This window comes from Apis laboriosa, unplaced genomic scaffold (assembly GCF_014066325.1).
Source record: "Apis laboriosa isolate Shangri-la unplaced genomic scaffold, ASM1406632v1 scaffold17_cov146, whole genome shotgun sequence".
Taxonomy (NCBI): domain Eukaryota; kingdom Metazoa; phylum Arthropoda; class Insecta; order Hymenoptera; family Apidae; genus Apis; species Apis laboriosa.
In genome coordinates this window covers 123,019-134,587 of record NW_025222181.1, presented here as the reverse complement: position 1 = coordinate 134,587, position 11,569 = coordinate 123,019, and positions in this window count along the sequence as shown.

Sequence of the window (11,569 nt, the reverse complement as noted above, 5' to 3'; positions counted from 1 at the left end):
TATGTTTATGTGTTTTAAATATAAAAATACGAAAATTTAGATCAACAATCTTTCTCATTGCTAAGATAGTGTTGTTTTGGACTCAATTCGTTTTTAACATTCATGTAACGTATATTAGAAATAAAAGTGTAAAAAAAAAAATTAATGAATTTGTAATATTTATTCAAGCATACATAAAAAAAAAACAATTGCGATACATATGCATTTTTTATGATATTAATGTGTAATATTAATTCATACTATTAATAAGTGATATCCAGATCGATTATTATTTCTCTCTGCATAAGAATGAAAAATATTTAATGCAAGTGAAATAAAGATAAATTTTTGTCAATGATTTGATTGGATAATTTAATAATAAAATAAAATAATGAAATTCAAATTGATTTAAATATTTCGAATTTTCTTGTATATGTGAAAATAATTAAAAAAGCAATTGTGCATATAAAAACACACTCAACTTTTTTAATTCGAAATCTTATAGAAATGTGCTTCTATGAATTTCGATAAACACGACAAATTGAATGAAATGACAACGATATGATTTTTGAAATGAAATATTGTATAATCATTATATAACTCTATATATTGTGCAATTTGCTATAATTTGTCCGAGTAGTTTAATTTTTGTTAAATAACTAATTACATAGATATTTCAATTTGCATAATTAAAATTTTTTTTTAAATGATGTAAAAATAGCTGCATAATTACATTACACAATATTTATGTACATTATATATTATCTTATATTGAAATTCATTTGAAATAATCAATTGTATATAAAAAAATATCAGTATATTTACTTTCATCGAGGGGCACTGCTATGCAACAAGTGACACTGCAATACGCTACTGCTGCGAACCCAGCTGAGCGTTTTCGCCATCTCGCTCTATCTAATACAAACTTAAAATTAAAAATAATAAAAACTTATAATTCGTTAATTAAGCCTTATCGAATATATGTGTATATGAATTTTTTTCATCATTTTGATGTCTAGAATTCATCTTTCAAAAGTATTCCATATTTTTATTAACATCCTATATATAATTAATTAAATATATATAATATATTATTTATTGTATATATTTGGTTGAATATATATAAGACGATCGATGGTAAGTTTATTTGATTTTATTTATTTAAAAAAAAAAAAAAAAAAGAAAAAGATTCAAATTTAGAAGAATGCATTAAAATAGATGATTGGCAAAAAAAAAAAAATGATTATAAAAGTATACAGTTTGTTCGATTTACATAAAAAAATAAAAACTTAATTTTGCATATTTTGCATATTTTATGAAATTCATTTATATGTATATATATGTACAGATATAGAATATTTTATTGACTACTACTACTCTTAGGAAAATATTAAATATTCCAATAATGTATAATACATTATCTCATTCAATATATAATATATACAATAATACATCTCTCTCTCTCTCTCTCTCTCTCTCTCTCTCTCTCTCTCTCTCTCTCTCTCTCTCTCTCTCTCTCCCTCCCCCTCTCTCTCTCTCTCTCTCCCTTTCTCTTCCTTTTAAAGATTGTTTGTCTCTAGTGATAATGCTTATTTTTTTTTCAAATGAATCAAAAAGTTATAATTTTAAATATTCAAAAAGTTATAATTTTAAATATTATCCAAGTATTTAAAATTCTTCTCTTATTTTGTTACTCGGCAAATTTTATAAATAATTAATATTCTTTGAAATTTCATGTATTTTCTTGATTGATTTTTTTTTTTTTTTCATTCCTCAAATGTTTTTAATTTGGTTTATGGAATATTCATTGATATAGAAGAAGTGATTAAGATAAATTTTTCTTTGGATTTGTTGTTAATATTTTTTTGTTTTAAATGTTGTAAATGACGAGTGTAATAATTTGTTAGAAGAAAAAAAAAGAATTTAATATTTATCATCTTTAGACAAATGATAAACTGTGAAATGTTCTAATTTTTCTAAAAAATGTCAATTATTGAAACTTTTTTTGAAGCTATCAAAGTTTTCTTCACTAATAATAATCTCATTAGTTTAATGATAATTATTGTGACAGATGTAACGTTGATTCGCGAGATATAATCTCGAAAATGACTACTCTCAAATATACATTTTAAAGCATGAAAGTGAAACAAGTATTGTTAAATAAATTTCTACTTTAAAAAATGCAAACTCATTCGCTAATGGCAAAAATTTTCCATTTTTTACACTTTATTCATATTATTAACAAATTAAAAAAGAACGAGGATATCGATACGAAGATATTATGCGATAATATATTTCAATAATTCATTATTCTGCTTAATGCATTCCGGTTTAACCTGTAATTCAATCAGACAAAAGATCTAATGAACTTAATCTAGCCTAATCTCCCAAGATCTTATGCTATTACGAAGTTATATTGCTTTGAAATTGATATAATTAGCAAAAAAAAAAAAAAAAAAAATTCCTTATTCAATAAAAATGATCAATCGTTATATTTATAATTTGGCAATACATCAGTCTCCCCCTCTCTTTTATCTATTTAAATTTTCGATATTCAATGCCAACATGACAATTGATATATTTTCAATTTGCAAATGATTAAACAATATCCAATAAATAATGCATTTTTATTCATTATCATCATAAACATAGATCATAGGTCGATCGTATGTTTGATATTGAAAAAAAGTGTCGAATACGTGACTTTGCTATTTAAATTTAAAGTTAAATAATCATAAACGAGGATATCTGTAATATATATAATAATAATTATTAATATTTTTTAATATGAACAATATCAGATTGATGCATATGAATTTTTACAAATTCATCGAAAGGATAATCTCATTATCATCCTATATTACGAATATTGTTATTAAAGAGAAAGCCAATTATTTTTTTGTCAATTATTGTCTTCTTTTGACAATATTGTATTCTTTTTTTTTTGTAAATTTAAACACTTAATTCAATACAATTTTTTTTTTAAAACAGATTATTAAAGAATTGTTTTTAGAAATCAAAAGTAAAGTATCTAGCACGAAGTATAGCATGTCCGTTTAATATGCTTATTACGACGAATAGAGTATAAATCAGACGATCGTAGAATTTGATGAATTTCAAATTTGAATCTGATGTTTAAATTAAATGTTTATATTTTATTTATCGATCGTCTTATCAGAAGGAAGTTGCATGTTGTAATATGTTATTAACGACTATTAATAAAATTTTTTAAAAAGATTTTGCAGAAATAATATTGATATAAAAAAATTACGTGATTCCAATCATGTAAAATAAACAGAAGGAATTAATAATAGAATCATTAATAATAATAAAAAAAAAAAAATTAAATTATAATCACATTATAAATTAATCATCATTTTGAGTACACAATGATATCGTAAAATCTATAAATTTGTATAAACATCCTTACGTACACATGCAATTTATATATGTAGATGTTCTCGAAATTATCATTTTTTTTTATTATATAAATAACCAAAGATGGGTATTTAGATCATCAAAGATTATTCTAAAAATATTTCACTAACAAATTTTTTCCTGTTAATTAATTGAATTCGAATACACGTGTATATTTATTTCTTCCATGTTTTTGATTCTTTCCATTTTGAGAGAATTATATAATGTAATAGAATTGCAAATAAAAAAAAAAAAAAAAAGAAAAAAAAATATACTTCATTTATTACTTCTATTTTATTCATTTACAATTAATCATTTATTCATTTCATCGTTTATTTTCATTCCATTATAATTCAATATTTATTTCAACCTATTTCAAATTTTTGCGCAGTTTTGATCGAACGGAATCCTATCGATAATTATAAACGAAGTATTTCAATCCATAGGAAATTTATTATTGCACTATGCACGTCCATGCGTGAAATATATGCGTATCGTAACGCGAATAATTAATATTCAAATTAAATTTAGAAGGAAAAAAAAAAAATGTTTTTTTTTTTTTCCAATGCGCAATGGAATAATTCGATTAAAATTATCGTCTTGTGGAACAAGTGAAATGAAAAAAAATTAAAAAAAAAAAAAGAAAAAGTTAAATATCATTGAAAAAAATATTAATTATGCCAATTATGTAACAAAAATAAATTAAAGAAACGAGCTAACTAACTTTTATTAATTTATCAACTGTATTTTATTGTATACTTTTTAATTCTATATTCCGATTTAATATAAAATTACTAATTATACGCGATATATCTATTGAAACGAGATAAAAATAAAGTGCGTGTTAAAAAAAGAAACGAAAAAAAATTCCTTCTTTTCTCCTATTAATTCTATTTCGTTTCTATCCGCAAGAATTAACAACGATGGATGGAAATTATTCTATTACATCGAATTTTTCAATATTTATTGAATTCGAACTTAATTAAACAAAACAATTAATTTTGAAATAGTTTCAACATCCGATTCCGTACAAGCGTTAATTTGCTTTCTTGTAACTTATTCGATAAATTAGAAAAAAAGGTGGAAATGGATTTGTCGTTCATTGAAATAGGTCAAGGTTAATCGAATGAAGGGCGATTTGAAGCAGTGGCTCTCAATCTATCTTTTGTGAATCTATATCGATCTTCATTTATCTTAATACTATTGCTACATTCTATTCAATTATCGATAAATTCTCGATTCGTAGTTGAGTAGTTGAGTAGTTGTCTTCGAAAAAAAAAAAAATATATTTTCATCTTAAGCCCTTAAGATCATTCATCTTTGGGAATATTTTTTTGTAGAGTGACTTTTCGAGAATAATTTTATTCTCAAATATATTCGCACCCTTGAGAAAGAGAGAGAAAAAGAGATAGAAAGAAAAAGAGAGATAAATTTCTGACTTATTTACAATTCGTTCGATTATTTTTGACAATATGATCAATATTCATAATCGAAAATATCATTTTATTTTATTAATTAGAGACTCAGAAGGAAAAAGAATGTTGAGAAAAGTTCGTCATTAGTTTCGATGTGAATTTGCATGTATAAATTCTTAATAGAATTATCATATATATTATCATATATAATGCATAATGATATAATTCAATTAGAACTTGATTACAGATTCGTTTATCATTGTTGACGCACTACGATTTCTTTTCTTTTTTTTCTAATATTCTTTCAATTAGTTTTCAAATTAAATCAATAATGATCACAGATATATACGATTCAATTTTACATAACTTTGCTCAGTTTTCAGAATGAAAAGTTTGTTGTTGACAACAAACTTTAAGCTAAAAAAAAAAAAAAAAAACAACAGTTTCAAGGAGGTTCAATTAACAGATTTTTGAAGAATTTACGATGAGTGTAACAAATAAATGATGAAAATAAGTATCATATAATTATGTGGTATTTTTAAACCTGCTATTTCATTCGTTTGAACATTTTTGGCGATACGCCAAAACAACGATTCGTAAAGATTTGCAAAAATTTATAATTCATCTTATTCGATAATTTCAAGATCATATATTGATTATACGTCATATATTGTCATAAATTGATTATTTGCATAATTTCTATCGCACATTTAAATGTATTATTACTATATTCAAAGAAAACCGGAAAATGTACTTATGATGCAGATACATTATGCACGATGAATTTGCAAAATGTATAGTACATCATGCTTTGCATCTTTGCATGAGTCTGCATAATGTGATCCTTTTTGCAATTTTTACATACAAAAGCCAAAATAGAATATTGAAATAATTTATTTCGAATAAATAATAATAAACTTTGAATAAATATTCTAAAAGAAAGAAACTAGCGAAATCATTGTGTGTTATTTCTTATTAAATAATATACAATATAATCTATGTCTACGATGTAATTTTAAAATGGAATTAAAAAAAAAAAAAAAATTGTAGGCAAATTTTTCTCTGGGCAAATAAAAAGAAAATTAATTTTTCCCCTAGATTTCCCCTAGACCGCTCAAGTTTTCCTCACCCGTTGGAGCGAAGGATACAATCAAAGTGGGTGAACGACACAGATGTTTCGAAAGTACAAGCGGTGGTAATGGATTTGATTTGCAAAAGTTTCGAACAAACACGGAACGGCACTATCACGACTTGTTGGCCCATCTGTCAATCGCTGGTGACCTTACTTTTGCGCGAGGTTTATTCATACGATACGTAGATGACACGAGTCAAATTGCATTGATCACCAATCATTATTGAGATTTTGTGCTAAAAAAAAATTTTTGTTATTTGCGCAAATATTATATTGCGTAAATTTTTCCAAAATTATATATGGAATTAAATTCAATAGAATTCATAGTTTGTAAATATTTCCAACAATTGGATTTAAAGGTTATGAATAATTCGTCGTGAACTTCAAGAATTCGAAAAAGTGAGAGTAAAAACTCTGGCCATTCCGGTACCAAAGTTTTACATTGAATTTTGCTGAATGCGCGTGAAAAAGGTAGGATAAAATAAATACAGCGTTGAAAAAAGTTGGAATCTTTTTTGTACTCTATTATACTCTATAATTTAATTCAAACATAATTCTAAGATCCTCTTGATATTTTTAGTGAACTCAGCTTTTTTTTCTTCACATTTTATCAAACGTGGTAAAGATATAGATAATAGAACAACCGTATTGGGTTTGTAAATTTTTTTTACACTTTATTTATTATCGAAAATGAAGAAAAATAAAAAGGGAATATTATTAAATAAATGGATCATAAAAGCGTATAATTAGCTACTTTATATCATATAAGCGTATAATAATATTACTTTATATCTGATCTATAATTATTAATTTAAGAATTTACATTATGTTGAATGATGCTCGTACAATTACCAAACACAAGGTAACTCGTTAACGTTAAACGTATGCGTAATGCTTGAAGGATCTGTGTAATAATCAATAACTTGAATAATATTCAAGGAAAATATAATGGCATTGAAGCACACGCTCCCGCCTGAAGATCTTAAGAAATTTCTATCTTTAATAAATATTTGATAAACAAACTATATATATACATATATTATTTTTAACAAAATAATTGATATATATGTTAAAATCGAAATAGTTTACCAGTTTACAATTTTTAATTTGTAATTTTAATTTGTCATTTTTGGCAAAAATTTATGTTTATATTTCACTGTTGTAATTATATTTATCGAGATTTAAAAAAATATATATATAATATATATAAATAATTATAAATTTTTTCTTTCAGTTTTAAAAATTTCATGTGAATTAAAATAATCGTTTTAAGATTTACGTATTGAATTTTCAATTTCAATTTGCAACTGTGAATACCCATCGACTATATTTTTCGAGCACATAGTGGTTCAAAGGTTTAATCAGAGTTGCAGCGATCTTCATTGAAAGTCCCGCGACACATTGCTGCTAATGAACACGATACCAGTGCCATTATCTTACACGTTGTATCAGTGACAGTACCCTTAGGCTGATGAAGCTGGCTGTACTGGCATATGTGAGGAGAAATGGAGCGACAAAATAATATTCTAGGAAGGTATGGGATAAGAGTGTGAATACCGTGTCCATTAGCGTTCACTTTCCAAGTTTTTATTAAATCGAACCAATATTTTTGATTCCCCCCTCATTTCTCATTTTATTAAATCAACAAATTTTTTTCAAATATAAAGCGTTTAAAAAATTTATAATTAAAATATATAATAATCTATTCACGATAGTTTAAAAATTATATGTTCAATTTTGTAAATAAACAATTGAATAAATATTTGCAATTTCAACTATACTTTACGTTTATTTAATTTTAAATATATTTAAAATTAAAAATAGGATGTAACAATTTACAAATAATTTATACACTTTTATACACTGGATTACGTGTCAAACTTATATATATATATATATCGTTTAAAAAAAATTATCATTAATTATAATATATTATCTTATTTAATTATGCTATTCTTATTTGAGGTAAATATATATGTTCGAATGGGGTAAACGACTTGTCCGTAATTGTTTTGTTACGTAAAAAAGTTGATGTACAAAGGAGTTGAACAGTACGTTATCGCTTATTCATAATCTATTTTGCTTTACGACGAAGCGAGACGAGAGAGAATTGTCTCACTTTATTTACGTGTCGCTTCGACTTCGATTTGCAATTATAACTTGATAAATAAACCTCAATAAACGTTCGTTTATATCATCCTTTACATTTATTTTTGTTTCCATAACTTCGACTCTTCAAATATATACCAATCACGTATTAATATGTGTACAACATAACCTCTCAAACGTTTAGATTTATAATAAAAATATTTCGATCAGGAATAACACACTTTTGTCTGTGTGACATCCTTCGAAAATTTAAAGCACAAATTTATTAAATTTGTTAAAATATTCGAAATAACTTGAATAACGAAATGAAATCATGTTCCAACGATTCGAAGTGAATGTTGATAACTGTATAACAGTTAAAGATCCGCGAGCACTTGAAATCCTTGTTTTCATTGCGTTTGCAATGGAAGAGACACGTAATAACACTTTTGTCTCAGCTTAATTATGCAATTACTGTTAAATTACCGATCGTCGATTACATCCATTTTCATTAATCTTGTGGTCCCCTTCCACTCTTTTCGAAAGGATTATTGCACGTAATTCGTGTCTAATAACAACGAATTTTGCAGAAGAATGCGAACTCGTAAAATATTAATTTTTGTTGTTATTCTTTTCCCCCTCTATCTCTTTCTATCTCTTTTACATTTTCGAGGCCTGATTTCATAAATGCAAATAATTCTCCATGATTCGTAGGTGGTGTAATTATAGGATAAGGTTATGTTATTTTTTTTTCTTCTTTTTTTTAAGTGGAAAAACAAGAGAATAAATTTCAATAGTAACTCGATGGTATCGTTAAAATGGTATCGTAAAAGATACCATGTTTTTTAATTACTATTCAAATTCAGTGACACAAGTTAGTGAAAGTCATTGTGTTATGGTTAATTTATTTTATTTAAACGGACGACTTGTTTACTATTGAATATCATTATAAGTTTTCAAAATAAAGAAAAAAAAATATTGCTTTTATTCTGTTATAAATAGAAATATTTGAAAAATTATTGTTCAACACTTTCTATGTTCAATTTTGGAGATGACAGTTTTTATATTTTAATTTTACACGTAACAGTCTAAAAGAAGAGAAATGAACAAGAAATATTTATTTACGAATTTTGTAACAATTTTGTAAATGCTACTATTTCAAAAAATTCAATATTCAGTATTATTTGATACTTTTTATATTCAATTTTGAAGATTGTTCAGGCTCAACATATTTAACTATACTTTATCACACGTTCTTAAATTTCAATAAGATAATTTATCTATAGAATAGCATTGTTATTAATAGTTCTTTATATGGTTGTTTTTCTCATTCAAATAACGATAGAATTATAATTACATGAATAATGAATATAATAATGTGCGTCGATATTTGTAATTGGTCGTAAAAATATGAAAATTTAATTAATATTGAAAATGTTAAGATTAATATTAAATTATGACAAAAAAGGGGAGCGTAAAAAATCCAGCAGAGAAAAAAGTATTATATAAAAGGTATAAATAATTCTTGAAATATGATTTCGATATTTATAAAATCTTTATGACAAAAAGCAGTTGTAAATACAATGCATCATGCAATATTTGTGATGGAATTAATAGAAATGTGCGAATATCCAACAATATAGGATTAGGATTTAATTTCTTGAAACCTTTCGAGAAGAGTGTTTTGAAAAAAACAATATTATTTTTGAAATAACACAATAATTTCGTGCATAGAATATTTTGTGAAATATAATTTAATGTATTTGCAATTAAATAATTTATTTTTCAATGGAAAAAGTTATTATTTATTATTGTTATTTGCTTTATAATTTTGATAAAAATTAACATTACATCATTTTTGTTATTAACATTATTAATTCACTTATTGTTTAATATTTATCCCTAAATTTATATATTAATCCCTATTATAATATTTATTAATTAATTATATATTAATTATATATTAATCCCTATTATAATCCCTATATTTATCCCTAAATTTTATATATTAATATCAAATATTCAATTAAGAGATGAATATTTCAAATAATAACTCTTTGATTCGTTATTTTTCCATATATTCATTTGGATATTTAATGTTTTTTATTGATTAAATAAAAAACACAAATTAAAATATATTTTAAAATATTTATTTTTAAATTTTTACTTGATATAAATTTAAGTACGAATTTAATAAACAATATTCTTTGTTACGATTTAAACAATATGTTAATTTTAAATTAATAATATCAGAAAATTAAAAAATAAAAATTTAGAGATTGTTAAATTATTATATTACTATATATATAGTATATATAATATATAATATGGAATCGGCAAAAATCGGAAATTTTCGCCGAATTTCGTAAACATTGGTATTCTATAAAAGGCAAGGTGCTCGAGAAAGCAAACATTTCGTATCAAATCATCGAAACTTAGAGATCGAAATTAACACTTTATATAAATTTTAAAAACATGGAAATTTTTGATTATTTATTCTCTAGTAAAATTTATTTCAAATTAACACTATTGCGTAATTATTCATTTATTTATTTATTTATTTATTTATTCATTTATTTACATATTATTTTCATTGGTTTATTTATTTTTTTTACTTATTATCATAATTATATATATATTATAATATATTATACATACATATATATATATATTTATTTATTTAATAATTTGTAAAAAGATTTATTATAATCGAATTTTAATATTTTAAACTTTTAAAAGATAATTCGATAAAAAAGATTTGAATATAAGAGATTGAAATACTACTGAAAATCAAAATCATTCTTTTTCATTTAAATTTAATATTCATTTGCATAAAAATTCAATACAATGAAATTCTGTTACAAATCTTGGTAATGCAATTGCATTGTCGAAACGCAATTACCTTTACATGCAATAGAACATATGCAGATCGTGCAAACGATTTTGATCACACTCGTTGTAACAATAATTGTGTGCATTTAATTATGATTTAATTAAAATCAGGCGATCATATATATACATTTTTGCATGTAAACGATTAGAATGAAAAATTTATGCGGAATATTATTATATAATAAATATAAATGATACATGTGATCATCACTTCAGATTTCGAATTAATAATTTATAACTGCTTCAGATCAGTTTATCTTATCATGTATCATCGTGAAAGCAGATAGTATCGAAATCGAAAAATGAATAAAGAATAAATTGAAATTAAAATTTACAAATTTTTTACAAGTTGCACAATATTTACGTTTTCACGATTTTTTGGTTCATTTGTGAAATTTGGTGAAATTTTGTATATATATATATATATATATGTATATATCTTTTAAAAATTTTCGTCACGGATAATTTAGAGAAGATAAACAATTCTAATTTGATATTTCGAGTTAAAGAAAAGAGTTATATACATTCTCTTCTCTATTTTATTGTACGCTTCTTTTATTGCGAAGTTAAATGCAAATACAAAAGAAAAAAATAATAATAAGATGCATAAATATTTGAATGACAAAAATTAAAAATTAGAATGATA